The following is a 22,510-nucleotide window of genomic DNA, read 5'->3' as shown; positions in this document are numbered from 1 at the left end:
AGAAACACAGTGCCGGAAGAAATATTATTTTACTATTATTTATATAATATTATTTTTTGAAAGTAAAAAACAATAAATACTAAACTATGAAAAAAAGAAGCTTAAAGCCTACTCAAATTTTGTCGTGACCTTACTTAGTAAGCTTTTGTTACGGCCTGAAAATAACTATTATTTGTAAGTTAAATTTTTAATAGACTTATGGGATTTTAAATTACATTTCTTGTACTAAAAAATAAAACATACGAATTTATTCGTGTCTCATTCTATTTTGCAAACAAATTTATTTTTCTAATTCTGTTGATTATTGATTATTTCTTATAACTGCAAGGGTGTACAAACTTCGGCTTGCCGAAGGTAACTTTCTTTCTTGTTTCTTGTATTGTAAAAAACACTTGTTTGGCAAGTTTCGGTCTAACTCCTTTAACTAGGTAAAAGCAAGTGAAAAAGTTTTGATATCGACTTTTGTTCGAGTAATGCTTGTTATTTCGACTAAGTAAATACACTTTCTAAAATATTCTCATTCTGCCAAATATTTCAAGTTCTCGCATTTAAGGAAAGCGTGCCGAATGAGAACATTTATAAAAGTGTATTTACTTAGTCGAAATAACAAGTATACTCGGCACAAAGGTCGATATCAGAACCTTTCGTTAAGAGGTGTTTTTGTTTGATATCCGAAGTTTTTGTTATACCATTTCATAATAAAAACCATTTCATAATAAAAACTTAACTTAACTTAGACTCTTAAACTAAATACCGGTGCGTTGTATGAACCAAAGATGATGCTAAAATATGTAAATATGCTAAATATTTCGTCAGTCGTCTTTTGTTTTCTCGTTCTGCTGATAAGAATGCCAGCAAGCAACGATTTTTGCAGCGCATATATATATTTTGTCATCGCGTGATTTATTTGTTAATACAAGTTTCAACATATTGAATTAAGTCGATTTTTTAATATTTAAATTGGTTAAAACATTTGAGCTAAGCACCAAAATAGGATTAGAAATTGTGACCAAATATAACTTGGGTGTTTCCGTATAAGACATCGCTAAGAAATATAATTTGTCTAGTCAGACAAATCAATAAATATAAAAAATGTAATGATGTGATCAATGTTCGTCGGAAAGGGAGAAATCGAAAGACAGGAGCGGAGGCAGATCGTCTTATTGTTCGTGCTTTTAAAAAGGACCCTCTAAAAACACCAAAGAACAATACGCAGGCGTTTAATTAAAGCAAATATAAAAACATATATTGCAAGGCCAATACCCTTTATCACCCCAAAAAATAAACTAAAGCATTTGAAGTTTGCAAAAAGGTACATTACCAAGCCCACACCATTTTGGCGTAATGTCCTGTGGACGGATGAGAGTAGTTTTGAATTCCATGCATCTCAAAAGAAAGTTATTGTACGAATTAACAAGAATTATCGTAAAAAATTGGTCCTGTGTGTCAAAGAGTAAGCCATGGGAGTGGAAGCGTTATGTTCTGCGGATCAGTTTCAGTTGTGGTCTCCCACAACTTGGTTCTGGTTTTGGATACCTTAAACAATTATGAGTTTCCCTCCGGCGACAGATTAATAGAAAAGGAATTTATTTTCCAACAGGACAACTCTCCTTGCCATAAGGCCAAAATGATTACTAGGTTCTTATGAGATGTTGGGCTGGAAACCCTCGATTGGCCACCTCAAAGTCCTTCTTTAAACATTATTGAAAATGTCTGGTCGCTAATAAAGCGAATTAGAAGCACTGATCTGATCAGATCCAAAGCAGAAACCATTACTGAGGTCACAATGAGCTGGAAAAATATATACCTTGGTCGATTCCGTTCCAAATCGCCTCCAAAAGTTAACAGATACCAAAGGAGGTATATATTTTATTAATTTCCAGCTTAAAATAAATTCCTAATATAATATAGTTATATAAAAAGCAAAAAAAATTTCAAAATACTTTCGCCACCCATAAAATTTCGTTGTTTTTAGTTTTAATTAAATAAAAAACCTAAATCAATGTTAAATATGATAAATTTTTATATATATAATTTAATACATTGTAACTAAATAAACTATGTACAATTCATAAAATAAATAAAAATTTAAAAAGAAACTGAGTCGTCGCCATGACAAAATATGTATGCAAACTAGTCTCTCGGTTTTGAAGCTGTCAGGATGAAACCTTCCCAATAATCGTTCTTATGTTACACATTACCGAGCCGGATCGGACAACTCTAACTTACAGCTCACATAAGAATAATAAAAAAAACTGTTTTAAGAAATTAAAAAAAATTGTTGGTGGTTTTTTTTTTAGATTAGAACATCTACTCTTGGGAACATTATTTTTGTATTCTTTCAGAACTTTGAATACAAATTAAAAAAAAAGGAGACTATTCCTACAGCTGCAATAAGATGGAACGGATAGTTAATGTCAAAATAATTTAAATGCCGTTAAGTTTCGTTTTCGGCAAATATATACGGTAGTAAATTGAAATGAAACGGAATTTTACTATTTATGTAGTAAGTTGTTAGTTTTTATAAATCTGAAAGCTCTTGACCTACAATGCTTCCACCCTGCAAGGGTAAAGTCAGCTGGCTGAAGACACTTTCCTTCCTTGTTATCAAAATCTAATTTAAAATGGGATCCCACTTGCTTTAGCCGTAATATAGTACTTATCTAAGAGGTTTGCAATTTTTTGCCACATTTTTTGGGCTGCTAATAATTTATTTTTAAAAAGTTTTAGTCGATGAAAAGCTTATAAATGTTTTTTTATACCCTCTCAGAGGGCCATGTCCGTCCGTTTCTACGTAAACTAGTCTCTCAGTTTTAAAGCTATCGGGATGTAACTTTCCAAAAGCCTTCTTTCTATTGCAGTATATAAGTCGGAACCAGCCGGATCGGACAACTATGTCTTATAAAAAAAAAAATTAAAAAAGATTATATACTTGGTGTTTTTTAATTTATAACCTACTACGCATGGAAATTACATTTTTTAATTAGTTCTGAATTAAAATTTATACAAATCGGACGACTATATCATATAGCTGTCATAGGAATGGTCGTGTTTTTTAACATATACCTTTTTAACATATACTTTTTAAATTTCGAATTAAATTTTATCAAAATCGGAGGACTATATTATATAGCTCCCATAGGAACAATCGGAAAATTAGTGTTAAAATAATATTGAAAATTATATCTTCGGTGTTTTTTAATTTATAGCCTCCTACGCTTGGAAATAACATTTTTTAATTGATTTGGAATTTCGAATAAAATTTTATCAAAATCGGAGGACTATATCATATAGCTGCCATAGGAACAATCGGAAAATTAGTAGGAAAGCATGAAACAAAAATTATATCTTTTGTGTTTTTTAACATATTACCCTTTAAGCTTGAAAATAACATTTTTTAATTAGTTCTGAATTTCGAATGAAATATTATAAATATCGGACGATTATATCATATAGCTGTCATAGGAACGATCGGATAATTGGTGAGAAATAATGTGAAACAAATTATAGCTTTGAGGCTTTTTGACATATTATCTTATAATATTGGGAATATAAATTTTTATATTTTTAAGAATTTCGAATTCAATTCAATAAAATTTTGGATTATTTTTTATAACTGAAAATATATAATAAGTCACTTCGACGACACTTCCAGTAGTGACTTCGGCGATACTTCTGAAAGTGTCGCCGAAGTGACTTCGAGAAGTGCCGTCGAAAAGGCACATTTGTTCCCGACAGGAGTGACATCCGCGATCCTAATGCGATATCGCCGATGTCACTTCTGTAAGTGTCTTAGAAGTAACTTAACAGACGCTTTTAGAAGATACCAGAAGGGCCTTTTCCCATTAGAAATCTTAAATAAAAAACTTGTTTTTACATGTTAGGCAATATTTTGATTTTATTTTTTCCATTAGGTCTTTGAGCGCTTGTCGACACGGTCCTTGGCATATCGGAAAAGCTGCTTATTAATTTTATTTATGTCCAGCTCCGTTCACATGAGAAATTTAATAAAACCCATTTCTAAAATGAACAGAAGCAAAATTTCTTTAATATTTAAAATAAAAAAAATTTGGAGGACTTACCTCTTATAATCCTTTTATAATTTGGTGGGGAATCTTTGAATGCCTATTTCACTGCAATCGAGCCAGGTAATGTGAAAATATCTTGAAGTAATCGTACAGCTTCACGTAAATTCGCACTCTTTGTTGAGTTGGACATTTTAATTTGGTTTTTGTATCATCTAACTATCGTCCAGAAGTGTCTCAAAAGTTACTTCTTCGAGATTGCAATCCTTTTTGTTTTTGTAAAATGTGTGCTATCTTTTAACTATCGTCCAGAAGAGTCTCAGAAGTTACTTCTTTGCGATCGAAATTTTTGCTATCGCCTTTCTATCGCTCAGAAGTGACTTAAAAGTTAGTTCTACGCGATATATGTATATTTTGTTTTTGTAAAATGTGTACTATCGACTTTCTATCTTCCAGAAGTGGCTTAGAAGTGACTTCTGGACGATAGGCAATAGAATTATCGCCCTTTTGCTTGCAGGGAAGGGTTTTTGTAATTTGTGTGCTATCGTTTATCTATCGTCCAGAAGTGACTAAGAAGTTTTTCTTTGCGATCGAAATGTGTGCTCTCGTCGTTCTATCTTCCAGAAGTGACTTAGAAGTATCTTCTGGACGATAGGCGATAGAATTTTTTTGGTAAATGTAAACACAAATAATATAAATAATTTTTGTGGGAATTTAAAATATTTGTTTTTTTTATTTTTGTTTATAAGTTTATCGTTTTCAAAATTATATTTTTATATAACGATTGGCATAGCGATCATGTCCATAAATACCCTGCTTTCATGTGCAGCGGAACATGCATAGACAAACGGGACAGAACAGAACCGTTGCTGTTGTTTTTCTGGAAGGCACGCAATTTTTTTCGTCTTTTTCACTTGCGTTTACCTAAATAAAGGAGTTAGACTGAAACTTGCCGAACAAGTGTTTTTTAATTATTAAAACAAAACAGCAATTACAGGTAAGTCTCTTACACCATTTATTTATAAAAGTGGAACTAACATCAAGGTAATTTATGCTAACAAATAAAACTAGTAAAAATACAAGCTTCTTGAGAAACACAGTGCCGGAAGAAATATTATTTTACTATTATTTATATAATATTATTTTTTGAAAGTAAAAAACAATAAATACTAAACTATGAAAAAAAGAAGCTTAAAGCCTACTCAAATTTTGTCGTGACCTTACTTAGTAAGCTTTTGTTACGGCCTGAAAATAACTATTATTTGTAAGTTAAATTTTTAATAGACTTATGGGATTTTAAATTACATTTCTTGTACTAAAAAATAAAACATACGAATTTATTCGTGTCTCATTCTATTTTGCAAACAAATTTATTTTTCTAATTCTGTTGATTATTGATTATTTCTTATAACTGCAAGGGTGTACAAACTTCGGCTTGCCGAAGGTAACTTTCTTTCTTGTTTCTTGTATTGTAAAAAACACTTGTTTGGCAAGTTTCGGTCTAACTCCTTTAACTAGGTAAAAGCAAGTGAAAAAGTTTTGATATCGACTTTTGTTCGAGTAATGCTTGTTATTTCGACTAAGTAAATACACTTTCTAAAATATTCTCATTCTGCCAAATATTTCAAGTTCTCGCATTTAAGGAAAGCGTGCCGAATGAGAACATTTATAAAAGTGTATTTACTTAGTCGAAATAACAAGCATACTCGGCACAAAGGTCGATATCAGAACCTTTCGTTAAGAAGTGTTTTTGTTTGATATCCGAAGTTTTTGTTATACCATTTCATAATAAAAACCATTTCATAATAAAAACTTAACTTAACTTAGACTCTTAAACTAAATACCGGTGCGTTGTATGAACCAAAGATGATGCTAAAATATGTAAATATGCTAAATATTTCGTCAGTCGTCTTTTGTTTTCTCGTTCTGCTGATAAGAATGCCAGCAAGCAACGATTTTTGCAGCGCATATATATATTTTGTCATCGCGTGATTTATTTGTTAATACAAGTTTCAACATATTGAATTAAGTCGATTTTTTAATATTTAAATTGGTTAAAACATTTGAGCTAAGCACCAAAATAAGATTAGAAATTGTGACCAAATATAACTTGGGTGTTTCCGTATAAGACATCGCTAAGAAATATAATTTGTCTAGTCAGACAAATCAATAAATATAAAAAATGTAATGATGTGATCAATGTTCGTCGGAAAGGGAGAAATCGAAAGACAGGAGCGGAGGCAGATCGTCTTATTGTTCGTGCTTTTAAAAAGGACCCTCTAAAAACACCAAAGAACAATACGCAGGCGTTTAATTAAAGCAAATATAAAAACATATATTGCAAGGCCAATACCCTTTATCACCCCAAAAAATAAACTAAAGCATTTGAAGTTTGCAAAAAGGTACATTACCAAGCCCACACCATTTTGGCGTAATGTCCTGTGGACGGATGAGAGTAGTTTTGAATTCCATGCATCTCAAAAGAAAGTTATTGTACGAATTAACAAGAATTATCGTAAAAAATTGGTCCTGTGTGTCAAAGAGTAAGCCATGGGAGTGGAAGCGTTATGTTCTGCGGATCAGTTTCAGTTGTGGTCTCCCACAACTTGGTTCTGGTTTTGGATACCTTAAACAATTATGAGTTTCCCTCCGGCGACAGATTAATAGAAAAGGAATTTATTTTCCAACAGGACAACTCTCCTTGCCATAAGGCCAAAATGATTACTAGGTTCTTATGAGATGTTGGGCTGGAAACCCTCGATTGGCCACCTCAAAGTCCTTCTTTAAACATTATTGAAAATGTCTGGTCGCTAATAAAGCGAATTAGAAGCACTGATCTGATCAGATCCAAAGCAGAAACCATTACTGAGGTCACAATGAGCTGGAAAAATATATACCTTGGTCGATTCCGTTCCAAATCGCCTCCAAAAGTTAACAGATACCAAAGGAGGTATATATTTTATTAATTTCCAGCTTAAAATAAATTCCTAATATAATATAGTTATATAAAAAGCAAAAAAAATTTCAAAATACTTTCGCCACCCATAAAATTTCGTTGTTTTTAGTTTTAATTAAATAAAAAACCTAAATCAATGTTAAATATGATAAATTTTTATATATATAATTTAATACATTGTAACTAAATAAACTATGTACAATTCATAAAATAAATAAAAATTTAAAAAGAAACTGAGTCGTCGCCATGACAAAATATGTATGCAAACTAGTCTCTCGGTTTTGAAGCTGTCAGGATGAAACCTTCCCAATAATCGTTCTTATGTTACACATTACCGAGCCGGATCGGACAACTCTAACTTACAGCTCACATAAGAATAATAAAAAAAACTGTTTTAAGAAATTAAAAAAAATTGTTGGTGGTTTTTTTTTTAGATTAGAACATCTACTCTTGGGAACATTATTTTTGTATTCTTTCAGAACTTTGAATACAAATTAAAAAAAAAGGAGACTATTCCTACAGCTGCAATAAGATGGAACGGATAGTTAATGTCAAAATAATTTAAATGCCGTTAAGTTTCGTTTTCGGCAAATATATACGGTAGTAAATTGAAATGAAACGGAATTTTACTATTTATGTAGTAAGTTGTTAGTTTTTATAAATCTGAAAGCTCTTGACCTACAATGCTTCCACCCTGCAAGGGTAAAGTCAGCTGGCTGAAGACACTTTCCTTCCTTGTTATCAAAATCTAATTTAAAATGGGATCCCACTTGCTTTAGCCGTAATATAGTACTTATCTAAGAGGTTTGCAATTTTTTGCCACATTTTTTGGGCTGCTAATAATTTATTTTTAAAAAGTTTTAGTCGATGAAAAGCTTATAAATGTTTTTTTATACCCTCTCAGAGGGCCATGTCCGTCCGTTTCTACGTAAACTAGTCTCTCAGTTTTAAAGCTATCGGGATGTAACTTTCCAAAAGCCTTCTTTCTATTGCAGTATATAAGTCGGAACCAGCCGGATCGGACAACTATGTCTTATAAAAAAAAAAATTAAAAAAGATTATATACTTGGTGTTTTTTAATTTATAACCTACTACGCATGAAAATTACATTTTTTAATTAGTTCTGAATTAAAATTTATACAAATCGGACGACTATATCATATAGCTGTCATAGGAATGGTCGTGTTTTTTAACATATACCTTTTTAACATATACTTTTTAAATTTCGAATTAAATTTTATCAAAATCGGAGGACTATATTATATAGCTCCCATAGGAACAATCGGAAAATTAGTGTTAAAATAATATTGAAAATTATATCTTCGGTGTTTTTTAATTTATAGCCTCCTACGCTTGGAAATAACATTTTTTAATTGATTTGGAATTTCGAATAAAATTTTATCAAAATCGGAGGACTATATCATATAGCTGCCATAGGAACAATCGGAAAATTAGTAGGAAAGCATGAAACAAAAATTATATCTTTTGTGTTTTTTAACATATTACCCTTTAAGCTTGAAAATAACATTTTTTAATTAGTTCTGAATTTCGAATGAAATATTATAAATATCGGACGATTATATCATATAGCTGTCATAGGAACGATCGGATAATTGGTGAGAAATAATGTGAAACAAATTATAGCTTTGAGGCTTTTTGACATATTATCTTATAATATTGGGAATATAAATTTTTATATTTTTAAGAATTTCGAATTCAATTCAATAAAATTTTGGATTATTTTTTATAACTGAAAATATATAATAAGTCACTTCGACGACACTTCCAGTAGTGACTTCGGCGATACTTCTGAAAGTGTCGCCGAAGTGACTTCGAGAAGTGCCGTCGAAAAGGCACATTTGTTCCCGACAGGAGTGACATCCGCGATCCTAATGCGATATCGCCGATGTCACTTCTGTAAGTGTCTTAGAAGTAACTTAACAGACGCTTTTAGAAGATACCAGAAGGGCCTTTTCCCATTAGAAATCTTAAATAAAAAACTTGTTTTTACATGTTAGGCAATATTTTGATTTTATTTTTTCCATTAGGTCTTTGAGCGCTTGTCGACACGGTCCTTGGCATATCGGAAAAGCTGCTTATTAATTTTATTTATGTCCAGCTCCGTTCACATGAGAAATTTAATAAAACCCATTTCTAAAATGAACAGAAGCAAAATTTCTTTAATATTTAAAATAAAAAAAATTTGGAGGACTTACCTCTTATAATCCTTTTATAATTTGGTGGGGAATCTTTGAATGCCTATTTCACTGCAATCGAGCCAGGTAATGTGAAAATATCTTGAAGTAATCGTACAGCTTCACGTAAATTCGCACTCTTTGTTGAGTTGGACATTTTAATTTGGTTTTTGTATCATCTAACTATCGTCCAGAAGTGTCTCAAAAGTTACTTCTTCGAGATTGCAATCCTTTTTGTTTTTGTAAAATGTGTGCTATCTTTTAACTATCGTCCAGAAGAGTCTCAGAAGTTACTTCTTTGCGATCGAAATTTTTGCTATCGCCTTTCTATCGCTCAGAAGTGACTTAAAAGTTAGTTCTACGCGATATATGTATATTTTGTTTTTGTAAAATGTGTACTATCGACTTTCTATCTTCCAGAAGTGACTTAGAAGTGACTTCTGGACGATAGGCAATAGAATTATCGCCCTTTTGCTTGCAGGGAAGGGTTTTTGTAATTTGTGTGCTATCGTTTATCTATCGTCCAGAAGTGACTAAGAAGTTTTTCTTTGCGATCGAAATGTGTGCTCTCGTCGTTCTATCTTCCAGAAGTGACTTAGAAGTATCTTCTGGACGATAGGCGATAGAATTTTTTTGGTAAATGTAAACACAAATAATATAAATAATTTTTGTGGGAATTTAAAATATTTGTTTTTTTTATTTTTGTTTATAAGTTTATCGTTTTCAAAATTATATTTTTATATAACGATTGGCATAGCGATCATGTCCATAAATACCCTGCTTTCATGTGCAGCGGAACATGCATAGACAAACGGGACAGAACAGAACCGTTGCTGTTGTTTTTCTGGAAGGCACGCAATTTTTTTCGTCTTTTTCACTTGCGTTTACCTAAATAAAGGAGTTAGACTGAAACTTGCCGAACAAGTGTTTTTTAATTATTAAAACAAAACAGCAATTACAGGTAAGTCTCTTACACCATTTATTTATAAAAGTGGAACTAACATCAAGGTAATTTATGCTAACAAATAAAACTAGTAAAAATACAAGCTTCTTGAGAAACACAGTGCCGGAAGAAATATTATTTTACTATTATTTATATAATATTATTTTTTGAAAGTAAAAAACAATAAATACTAAACTATGAAAAAAAGAAGCTTAAAGCCTACTCAAATTTTGTCGTGACCTTACTTAGTAAGCTTTTGTTACGGCCTGAAAATAACTATTATTTGTAAGTTAAATTTTTAATAGACTTATGGGATTTTAAATTACATTTCTTGTACTAAAAAATAAAACATACGAATTTATTCGTGTCTCATTCTATTTTGCAAACAAATTTATTTTTCTAATTCTGTTGATTATTGATTATTTCTTATAACTGCAAGGGTGTACAAACTTCGGCTTGCCGAAGGTAACTTTCTTTCTTGTTTCTTGTATTGTAAAAAACACTTGTTTGGCAAGTTTCGGTCTAACTCCTTTAACTAGGTAAAAGCAAGTGAAAAAGTTTTGATATCGACTTTTGTTCGAGTAATGCTTGTTATTTCGACTAAGTAAATACACTTTCTAAAATATTCTCATTCTGCCAAATATTTCAAGTTCTCGCATTTAAGGAAAGCGTGCCGAATGAGAACATTTATAAAAGTGTATTTACTTAGTCGAAATAACAAGCATACTCGGCACAAAGGTCGATATCAGAACCTTTCGTTAAGAAGTGTTTTTGTTTGATATCCGAAGTTTTTGTTATACCATTTCATAATAAAAACCATTTCATAATAAAAACTTAACTTAACTTAGACTCTTAAACTAAATACCGGTGCGTTGTATGAACCAAAGATGATGCTAAAATATGTAAATATGCTAAATATTTCGTCAGTCGTCTTTTGTTTTCTCGTTCTGCTGATAAGAATGCCAGCAAGCAACGATTTTTGCAGCGCATATATATATTTTGTCATCGCGTGATTTATTTGTTAATACAAGTTTCAACATATTGAATTAAGTCGATTTTTTAATATTTAAATTGGTTAAAACATTTGAGCTAAGCACCAAAATAAGATTAGAAATTGTGACCAAATATAACTTGGGTGTTTCCGTATAAGACATCGCTAAGAAATATAATTTGTCTAGTCAGACAAATCAATAAATATAAAAAATGTAATGATGTGATCAATGTTCGTCGGAAAGGGAGAAATCGAAAGACAGGAGCGGAGGCAGATCGTCTTATTGTTCGTGCTTTTAAAAAGGACCCTCTAAAAACACCAAAGAACAATACGCAGGCGTTTAATTAAAGCAAATATAAAAACATATATTGCAAGGCCAATACCCTTTATCACCCCAAAAAATAAACTAAAGCATTTGAAGTTTGCAAAAAGGTACATTACCAAGCCCACACCATTTTGGCGTAATGTCCTGTGGACGGATGAGAGTAGTTTTGAATTCCATGCATCTCAAAAGAAAGTTATTGTACGAATTAACAAGAATTATCGTAAAAAATTGGTCCTGTGTGTCAAAGAGTAAGCCATGGGAGTGGAAGCGTTATGTTCTGCGGATCAGTTTCAGTTGTGGTCTCCCACAACTTGGTTCTGGTTTTGGATACCTTAAACAATTATGAGTTTCCCTCCGGCGACAGATTAATAGAAAAGGAATTTATTTTCCAACAGGACAACTCTCCTTGCCATAAGGCCAAAATGATTACTAGGTTCTTATGAGATGTTGGGCTGGAAACCCTCGATTGGCCACCTCAAAGTCCTTCTTTAAACATTATTGAAAATGTCTGGTCGCTAATAAAGCGAATTAGAAGCACTGATCTGATCAGATCCAAAGCAGAAACCATTACTGAGGTCACAATGAGCTGGAAAAATATATACCTTGGTCGATTCCGTTCCAAATCGCCTCCAAAAGTTAACAGATACCAAAGGAGGTATATATTTTATTAATTTCCAGCTTAAAATAAATTCCTAATATAATATAGTTATATAAAAAGCAAAAAAAATTTCAAAATACTTTCGCCACCCATAAAATTTCGTTGTTTTTAGTTTTAATTAAATAAAAAACCTAAATCAATGTTAAATATGATAAATTTTTATATATAATTTAATACATTGTAACTAAATAAACTATGTACAATTCATAAAATAAATAAAAATTTAAAAAGAAACTGAGTCGTCGCCATGACAAAATATGTATGCAAACTAGTCTCTCGGTTTTGAAGCTGTCAGGATGAAACCTTCCCAATAATCGTTCTTATGTTACACATAACCGAGCCGGATCGGACAACTCTAACTTACAGCTCACATAAGAATAATAAAAAAAACTGTTTTAAGAAATTAAAAAAAATTGTTGGTGGTTTTTTTTTTAGATTAGAACATCTACTCTTGGGAACATTATTTTTGTATTCTTTCAGAACTTTGAATACAAATTAAAAAAAAAAGGAGACTATTCCTACAGCTGCAATAAGATGGAACGGATAGTTAATGTCAAAATAATTTAAATGCCGTTAAGTTTCGTTTTCGGCAAATATATACGGTAGTAAATTGAAATGAAACGGAATTTTACTATTTATGAAGTAAGTTGTTAGTTTTTATAAATCTGAAAGCTCTTGACCTACAATGCTTCCACCCTGCAAGGGTAAAGTCAGCTGGCTGAAGACACTTTCCTTCCTTGTTATCAAAATCTAATTTAAAATGGGATCCCACTTGCTTTAGCCGTAATATAGTACTTATCTAAGAGGTTTGCAATTTTTTGCCACATTTTTTGGGCTGCTAATAATTTATTTTTAAAAAGTTTTAGTCGATGAAAAGCTTATAAATGTTTTTTATACCCTCTCAGAGGGCCATGTCCGTCCGTTTCTACGTAAACTAGTCTCTCAGTTTTAAAGCTATCGGGATGTAACTTTCCAAAAGCCTTCTTTCTATTGCAGTATATAAGTCGGAACCAGCCGGATCGGACAACTATGTCTTATAAAAAAAAAAATTAAAAAAGATTATATACTTGGTGTTTTTTAATTTATAACCTACTACGCATGGAAATTACATTTTTTAATTAGTTCTGAATTAAAATTTATACAAATCGGACGACTATATCATATAGCTGTCATAGGAATGGTCGTGTTTTTTAACATATACCTTTTTAACATATACTTTTTAAATTTCGAATTAAATTTTATCAAAATCGGAGGACTATATTATATAGCTCCCATAGGAACAATCGGAAAATTAGTGTTAAAATAATATTGAAAATTATATCTTCGGTGTTTTTTAATTTATAGCCTCCTACGCTTGGAAATAACATTTTTTAATTGATTTGGAATTTCGAATAAAATTTTATCAAAATCGGAGGACTATATCATATAGCTGCCATAGGAACAATCGGAAAATTAGTAGGAAAGCATGAAACAAAAATTATATCTTTTGTGTTTTTTAACATATTACCCTTTAAGCTTGAAAATAACATTTTTTAATTAGTTCTGAATTTCGAATGAAATATTATAAATATCGGACGATTATATCATATAGCTGTCATAGGAACGATCGGATAATTGGTGAGAAATAATGTGAAACAAATTATAGCTTTGAGGCTTTTTGACATATTATCTTATAATATTGGGAATATAAATTTTTATATTTTTAAGAATTTCGAATTCAATTCAATAAAATTTTGGATTATTTTTTATAACTGAAAATATATAATAAGTCACTTCGACGACACTTCCAGTAGTGACTTCGGCGATACTTCTGAAAGTGTCGCCGAAGTGACTTCGAGAAGTGCCGTCGAAAAGGCACATTTGTTCCCGACAGGAGTGACATCCGCGATCCTAATGCGATATCGCCGATCGCGATCACTTCTGTAAGTGTCTTAGAAGTAACTTAACAGACGCTTTTAGAAGATACCAGAAGGGCCTTTTCCCATTAGAAATCTTAAATAAAAAACTTGTTTTTACATGTTAGGCAATATTTTGATTTTATTTTTTCCATTAGGTCTTTGAGCGCTTGTCGACATGGTCCTTGGCATATCGGAAAAGCTGCTTATTAATTTTATTTATGTCCAGCTCCGTTCACATGAGAAATTTAATAAAACCCATTTCTAAAAGGAACAGAAGCAAAATTTCTTTAATATTTAAAATAAAAAAAATTTGGAGGACTTACCTCTTATAATCCTTTTATAATTTGGTGGGGAATCTTTGAATGCCTATTTCACTGCAATCGAGCCAGGTAATGTGAAAATATCTTGAAGTAATCGTACAGCTTCACGTAAATTCGCACTCTTTGTTGAGTTGGACATTTTAATTTGGTTTTTGTATCATCTAGCTATCGTCCAAAAGTTTCTCAGAAGATACTTTTTGGAGATCGCGACCCTTTTTGTTTTTGTAAAATGTGTGGTAGGAATTCCTTCTCATCTAAGTCGATTTCGGGACTACATACCAGTATAGCATAAATTTCTTCTTCGAAATTTATCTACTGCCATTATAACCGCCAAACACTCTCTCTCAGTTACGTTATAATTTTGTTGACTTCTATTCAGTATCTTAGAAAAACAAGCTTTGGAACTCCGATAACTGAACCAGAACTGCTCCAACACCGTAATCACTAGCGTCGCAGTGTAAGAAAAATTTCTGAGCAAATTTGGGATTCTGCAGACTGGTGCGGAAGTCAATAGTTTTTTAACGATTCCATGAACTGTAGAGCTTCCTCAATCCACTTTAAAAACATTTTATATTTCAACGTTTCGATTATAGGGTAGCTTATTTCGGCAAAGTTATAAATAAACCTCCGAGAACATCCACAGACGATTAAGAAGTCTCTTACTTGCTTAATGTTTCTAGGACTGGCCAGTTTAAAATGCACGATATTTTTGAGGGATCGGTTGATGTGCCACTGCTAGCTATAACATATCCCAGAATTGCCAGATGCGAAGAAAAGTTCTCTGAGACTATACACATGTCGTCCGAGTACCCGAAAACGCAATTTCGAAAATCTGGAAGAATAAGAGAATTCATTAGCCTGCACATTGCGTTGCACAAACCAAATGGCATTACTGTGAATTGGTACAATGGTCGGGCGAAAACAAGAAAGGCAGGTAAAGGTTTTGCTTTTGGTGTTAAACCAATTTGCAAGTAAGCGTCCTTTAAGTCCAATTCGGATATTATATTCGGTTTTGGTAAACGAGCAAAAATTCCTTCTATACTTTGTAGAGGATAAGCAATCATTTTAGTGACCTCCGATCGTCGACACAGAGGCAAACTTTGTTGGGCTTCACTACTAATCTCATCGGGGAACACCATTCACTTTCTGCAGACTCTATAACACCCAATCTCAGCATACGGTCTACTTCATCAAACATAAGCTTCTCCATCGCTGTCTTACAGGATAATATCGCTGTTTTACTGCTTTAGCTTTACCAATATCTATTTCATGCTGAATGAGGGGTATATGACCAAGTCCTTGTTTTTGAAAATCCGGAAATAAATTCTTAACGGTATCAAGTTGTTAAATTTCCATTTCGGTTAAAGGAACATTTCCCGACTGTGCCGATATTTGTTCTACATTGAGGGAGCTTATAGCTCCAGTTGCTAAATAAAAAATTCTCCAAAAGTCGATGCCTAAAATATTCCATTGACTATAAGAGGGGATAATATAAAACTTCATGTACTTATATATACCTTTATAGGTAATTACTACTTTTAGAATTCTTTTCTATGAGCGGTCTTCACGTGAGCTTTACGCTTTCAAATTCGGGGTACTGACTAAAATCTTCACGAGCTAGTGTGGAACCAATACAGCCAACCTTTCCTGTATATTTGTAAAGATATAAGACAAAAAGGTCTAGGACGAAAATTGGTTGGCCGGCGTGAGATGTAGAGTGCCAGCCACCGGTATACGGAGTGAGAGAAATAGTTTATTCCGTGTCTGTAGCAGAGTGAAAAGAGTCAGCGAAAACGCGCATTTGGGCCTGGCTCATAGCATTTGCTACGAGAAGGCCGAGAGGGAGGGGATCGATTATGGGGACAAATTTTCCCTAGGGCAGAATTTATGGCCTAAAATCTAGGCATTTGTCTGGAAATATTCATATTTATGCGTGGCCAGCTTGATTTTTCCCTACGAGTTGCATTAAAATCAGGCGAGAAATACATTTATTGGAGTATTTTTATTGATTTATTTGTAGCCCGAGTGTTTACTTTATTTTGTTTTCCCAGTGTAGCCGGGCGCGAGTTGGCTAAATGCAGCCGGCAGTGATGGAAGAAGAAGAATAAATTTTTCCATTTAAAAAATATTTCCCGAAGTTCCTTTGGAAAGAGGGCGTGGCAGTGCGTAGTATTTTTAATATCTGAGAAATATTTTTTTATTAAATTAATGAGCAACAGGTTTCCTAAAGTTAAGTCCACCCCTTTCTCTCGGTGTAGTCGGGCTCGGAAATCAACTCAGAAACCAAAGAAGTCAAAGGGAAAAAGAACAACATGGCAGCGGCAAATTTTGTGTTCAGATATGTAAGAAAATATTCTTTATTTAATTATGGGTTCATATTTTCTTTTCTCTCAGTGCTCGCGGATTAACGGGTTAGGTTAGGTCAAGGTTCTGTAAATTAATTCTAGCCTACTCTGGGCGAAGCCGTATCGAGGCCTTCGAGAAAATTCTCATTGCACGTGGTTCTCGCTGGCCAAAATGCGGTTCACTCCACTCACTCACCCGTCTCGCACTCACGCACACACACACGCGTGACTCCGGGTGCTCCGCCGCTGGTCCTGGGCCGGCACACTCTCCTCGAGGTCGTCTAGGTAAACTCCTTCCTGGGTCACTTGGCACCAGTCACTCGACTGCACCACTTTTCGCACTCCGAAGGAAAACGACTCCTGTTGTCCACATGAACTTGCTCTGCTCGCACTTCTGATCCCGTGCGCCGCCTTCGCAAGAGTCCCGCTTCTCGTGATCCCGTGCACCGCGTGTCTAAGAGTGACTCCTCGCACTTCTGGTCCGGTGCACCGCGTTTTCCAAAAGAGACAGAGTCAAGCTTTGCCGCCGCGTTTTGTTCAAGTTTTCGGCTGCTCTGGGTTTTTTCCACTTGTCGAAGTTTCGGTACTCCTTTTCTCTCGTTCTTCCCTTGGCGCGTGCCAATTTTCGTGGGTTGTTGTTTGCTTGCTCCTGTGCGGCGCTGCACTTATCGTGGTGAATATTTCGTTGCTCTCCTTGTGTGTGTGTGTGTGAGGCTACTGCTGGTTTGTCTTTGAACGCAATCCGAGTTCCGAGTAAGCCGAAAATGTCAGAGATAAAAAACCAAAGCGTGAAACAAATAATTGAGATGCCGTCTCTTAAAATTAAAGCGGATGAAATAAATCGTAGATCGAAAAATGAACCGAAGATTACTGCAGGACATTTTTCTCAGATTGTGCCAAACTTTTAAGGTGAAATAAATCCAGTTCGGCAGTGGCTCTCAGAAGTTGAATAAAATTCGTATGCCTATGAGTTAAGCGAAAAACAAACATACGTTCAGGAATTAGCAATTACTCTCAACTTCAAAGCTAGCACTGCTGAATTTAAACGCATTCTAAGAAGTGCAAACATACATTCAAAGTTGGCAGAGAGAAAGAAGATGATCTATGAATACTTCCATGAATATATTTCAAAGTTTTGCAGATGTTTCCAGACCAACTGAACACATAAAAGATTGCGAGACGCAGGCAAAGTGTCTTAAATGCGAAGATGTAACGCATATATTCACTAATTGAACAGCAGGCCTCAAGAAAGTAAGCCTTATTAAGGATACCAAACGCTGTAAGAAAATATTTCTCACTGGAATAAATGTAGCCGGTCTTGTTGAAATTGGCTCGGATGTTGCAATTGTCTGCCAATCCATTTTCAAACGTTTGGAAAATTTCAATTCAATATAACCTTTGGGCGTTTTTATGGGGACACGTAGCTAAGTAGCTTTCCCTGGTTGTACCCGATGGAAAATTCAGCGTTTTTCCTAACGAGGGGGATTTAGTTTTTAGAAATTCATTTAGCGCCAAAAAAAACAGCTGAGTATTTACAATATAGTCGACGCTAAACCTGATATCGATAAGTCCATCCGACACCAGCCAAGTCGTTATTCTCTCTGGAGTGCGATGCAATCAGGAAGCAAATCGATGGTGTCTATTGAAGGGATTTATTCGAAACCACTAACTATGCAAGCAGAGTTGTGTTGGTGAAGAACAGGAATGGAACATACAGAACTTGCGTGGACTTTCGCCAACTAAACATCATTGTATTAAGAGAATTTTTTTCTGTTGTTTCCCCGCAATCATCACCAGAGAGAGGCTGTTTGAATTTTGCCGAGCGCCATTCGGTTTCTGCAACTCTCCGGCCGGGTTCAATCGATTCGTTAACAGTGTGTGCTACACGGAGCCGTTAAATACGACTTAAAGATTAAAAATATGAAAAATGTCGTTTTCCTCAAAGCAATAAAGCATGTTGACAGCCTCAGCTGCTATTCTCAGGACATCTTTAATATCACCTCGGAGATTTCTGCTTGCATCGAAAAGGCTCAGCAAAGGCATGAATTCTTCAAATCTAGTCTAGAACTTTTGAACAACCTGCAAAAAGTACAAGATTATTTTCGCCGTTGTTGAGCTTTCAGCAAATATTCATGGCTGTCTGTCGAGGAAGTCTTAAGACGTCTTACGGAATGGTCTGCTGTTTTCGGAAACCCAGCGATAATCTCTAAGCAGTTCTGAAACAACAGGAAAAATAAAAAGCCAACTATGATAAAAACAGGAAGATAGAAAACACCTACATAGAAGGCGATTTAGTCGCAATAAACCGTACCCAATTCGTTGCTGGGAAGAAACTTGCGGTACGAAGCTGCTTAAGTAGAAGAGCCGAATATTACAACAAGCTCTGACAATATGAAATTGTGGAAATAAGCCTATTGAATGTATGGAAGAGGGCTCGGATCATGTTGGCAGACCCCACAACACACAAGAAACAGATGATACGAAAGAAACCAAAGTCGCGAAAAGTTGTCCATTGCGATATACTCTATTTAATGAAGTTCCGAGTGTACAAAAATCAGTCGAAAAGTTCCTATTAATGTTGGAGGGTTGAAAATAATAACCAATATCTTGTTCATTAAAATTGTTTCATGTGTTGCTCTAATATCAATGAACCTAAAAAAAATGTTGCTACGCTCGTACCAACGCCCACAAGCAGTCTCATCCTTTTCTTTATCATCCCAATCAACCCTGGTATCTCAAAAACAATGAATGCTAGCTAGTTGATAAAAAATTGAATTCTGGAGATTCTTGCGGTTAGCGAGAGAGACTGTCGCGCCTCGCCCCTGCATAGTTGGCCCTTGCTGGAGATCCTAGCCTCTTCTTCTGCTGCCTCCTTTATTAGCTCGTTAAGTGGAACTAAATAAGGTATGACCAGCTACGCTTCTTCGACCGGAATGCAATGGATATCCTGGTGATGCATAGCCTCCGCGTGCATCGCTCGCTATGAGTCTTCAATGATAAATAAAATCTTCCCGATTTAACTGTTGAGACTTATCGCCTCCGATACCGGACTTAAAGTAGTCAATGACTGTGCTTTCCAGACAACCGTTGGACGCCACCGACCATGAATACCACGTCAGGATCGACAGGATACGCCGTCTGTTCAATTCATACTCAACTAAACCGAAGTAGATAAGGCAGACCTTGCAACAGTCGACCGAGTCTCCATTCAACTCTGCCGGGTTTTTCCCCTGACGTTATCAGCTACCTGAGACTTAATGCGGGGACATGCATTCTCGAACGTCAGGCGTAGCGATCTTGCAGCTTGCTGAGTTTTAATGCTATTTCTCCCTTACTTAATGCTGATTACTCGCGTTCTGATTCTCGATGCATAATCCACATTTCACGGCTAGACCTGCTTTTGAGAGGTATTTTTCCTCATACTCTCTTAACCTACATTCACCAAAATATATTTTTCCGCACTTTCTTATTATTCTTAATATTATGCGAATATAATGGGTACTCAGCAACTGGCTGGCCTCTGCGCAGTTACCCTTCGCCTTATTTTTGCTGAGTTAAATTCGGTCGCTGCTGAAAACTAATTTAACCTTTAATAAGTATGTAGATAATTTCCAAGTCGGCACACATGTGCATAAAGCCGACGGATCTTTAATTTAACTCCGTATCATGTCGATCATTGTCTGATTGTGCGAGAGCATTGCCTAACCCAAGGCATATAGATATTGCAGATTTTATTATTTATTTTACGACATAGGTTATTATCAGTTAAAAAAAATGGTATGTAAGCAATTATATCTCTCGCGCTCCCGCTGTTACCAGCTATAAAAGTACGTGAGATTAGATATTCATATACATTCATTTCGGGTGCTTCCAATATAGATCTACTCGTCTAATGATGCTGGTCAAAAATATATGTACTTTGTCGCGTCGGAAACTTCTCCTTCACTGACCAAAATCATTATACCCTCTGCAAAGGTATACAAAGTGAAAATCTACAAATGACAAATGAAAATAACTAGAACAAACAGCAACTTACGGATGGATAACGATAGAGAGAGAAAATCAAAACGAAAACAAAAAAAAAAAAAAACGACAGGAAAGGCTTATAATGCGCCATATGTCAACAATGACTGACCAGTCAACAATGACACAATGACTGACCATTAGGTCTTCCCCATTTCCAAACGAACAAACAGACTCTGATAGTTCCCTGCTTCACAACAAAATTTCGAAGTTGGGGACTTAACTGTTCCAAAAACCCAAAATACATCAAACTTACCTAAACGAAATTCAAGGAGGTTAAAAGCGTTTTGGAAAAACGTTAAAAATGTAAAAACAGCTTGAAACACATTAGTTTCTACCAGTTCGATTACTCAATCGAGTTGTATTAGTTTCAGAGGAGAATAATAAGTTAATGATAAGGAATACACAGCGATAAAAGGCAAAACTGCAACTGGAGACAGAAATTTTCAAAAAAACAAAGTTTGACTTCTTAACATCAACGTTGGGAATTTACGTGGTATTTTTGCTATCTATATCTTGGCATAGATTTTTGGAAGTTGTGGCAGAACGTGTCAAACAGTACCATTCTTATGTATCTCCCGCATTCGAAAAGGCAATGTATGCTGAAAGCAATAGAAACAGAGAGTACGTGGTTCTCCCCATTTTTAATGGTTACTAAGTCAGGAAAAGTTAGAATATCCTTAGACTGTCGAAAACAGTTTTACTGAGAATGAGGTATATCCTCTTCGCCAAGATATTGAGCCGATTACCAAAGGCAGAATTTAAAACGAGTTAAGCTCTTAAGGATGTCTATTGGCAAGTGCCTTTAAATTCTCAGTCACGCGATAAGGCAGCCTTCTCGGTTCCAGGCGATGAGCGATTGATCGCTTTTGTCTCAAAGAAATTGAGCAAAACTCATCGAAACTTTACAGTCACACAACAAGGGTGTTTAGGTGGTATCGTACCTTTACAACATTTTAAGGCGTATATGGAGGGTTGAAATTCAAAATTATTACCGATTATGCAATCCACAATGGTTGATGTAAAGATACGACATATGTAAGTTCCCAATTAGCTCGGTGGCTTCCCTTAACGCAGTCCTCGACGTTTTGCACCGCTCGAATGAAGAGGAAGTGGCCGCCGTGGATTCGGTAGAAAGTCTTACTTAAATTAGGGATCATTTAAATCGGTAAGGTACATGAAATTGATCAGAAATGTGATGGAAAACAAACAGAACTTTCTGGATCTTAATGTGGATCTCGGCCAGCGAGCTAGTAGTATTGCTTGAAGGTCGCCGAGCGGAAATCTACTGAATGAGTTGCAGGATGCGAATAGCTCTGGGTAGCTAAAATTAAGCGTAGAAGTTGTGCCTGGACCGGCTACCGCTGAGCCGCCAACGTAGGAGCTATCATGCTAGTCCAACCTGAGGGGAGTGCCAAGGCTGATCTTGTGGTAAGCACCAGGGCCAAGGAGTTAAAGGTGGAGAAACATCGATGCCAACATCGATGCTTTCGAAACATCGGCAACATTGATGTTTACCGGGGCAACATCGATGTTTTTCCATCTCTATAGCACATGGAGGATATTGACGAATTTTAAGTACATACATCATATAATTTCATTATAAATTATTAACATAATTTTTTTTTTTAGTCTTTTTTTGTTGACAGTGTTGGTGCGAGTTTGGTGGTATTTAAACGAGGACAGATTTTTGAAAAGTAGGTATTAAATATCAGAATACTTCAAAGTACTTCTAAATACATACACGCATCTTCGTGTGCGTCTGAAAGAGTTTTCAGTAAGGCAGGAAAATCGGCTATTATCGGCCGTTGTCGTTAAGCTTCTCTATTTA

At 34.7% G+C, this 22,510-nt stretch overlaps 1 long non-coding RNA gene across 16 annotated transcripts in view; it reads left to right on the top strand.

Annotated features, from left to right (window-relative positions):
• LOC127011568 (uncharacterized) overlaps positions 1-22,510 on the top strand; it is a 164,532-nt gene that overhangs the window by 219 nt on the left and 141,803 nt on the right. For 8 of the 16 annotated variants that reach the window (XR_007764635.1, XR_007764626.1, XR_007764625.1 and 5 more), the window contains exon 1: positions 10,012-10,137. The exons of 1 other annotated variant lie outside the window; for it this stretch is intronic. This is a non-coding gene — a long non-coding RNA (uncharacterized LOC127011568). Of the gene's footprint in view, positions 1-622; positions 757-4,896; positions 5,023-5,654; positions 5,872-10,001; positions 10,138-10,770; positions 10,987-22,510 lie in introns of those variants that run through there. 7 more of the 16 variants (XR_007764631.1, XR_007764623.1, XR_007764629.1 and 4 more) reach the window with 7 other exon arrangements.

This window comes from Drosophila biarmipes, chromosome 3R, assembly GCF_025231255.1.
Source record: "Drosophila biarmipes strain raj3 chromosome 3R, RU_DBia_V1.1, whole genome shotgun sequence".
NCBI classification, from domain to species: Eukaryota; Metazoa; Arthropoda; class Insecta; order Diptera; family Drosophilidae; genus Drosophila; species Drosophila biarmipes.
This window is presented reverse-complemented; position numbering and strand designations above follow the sequence as displayed.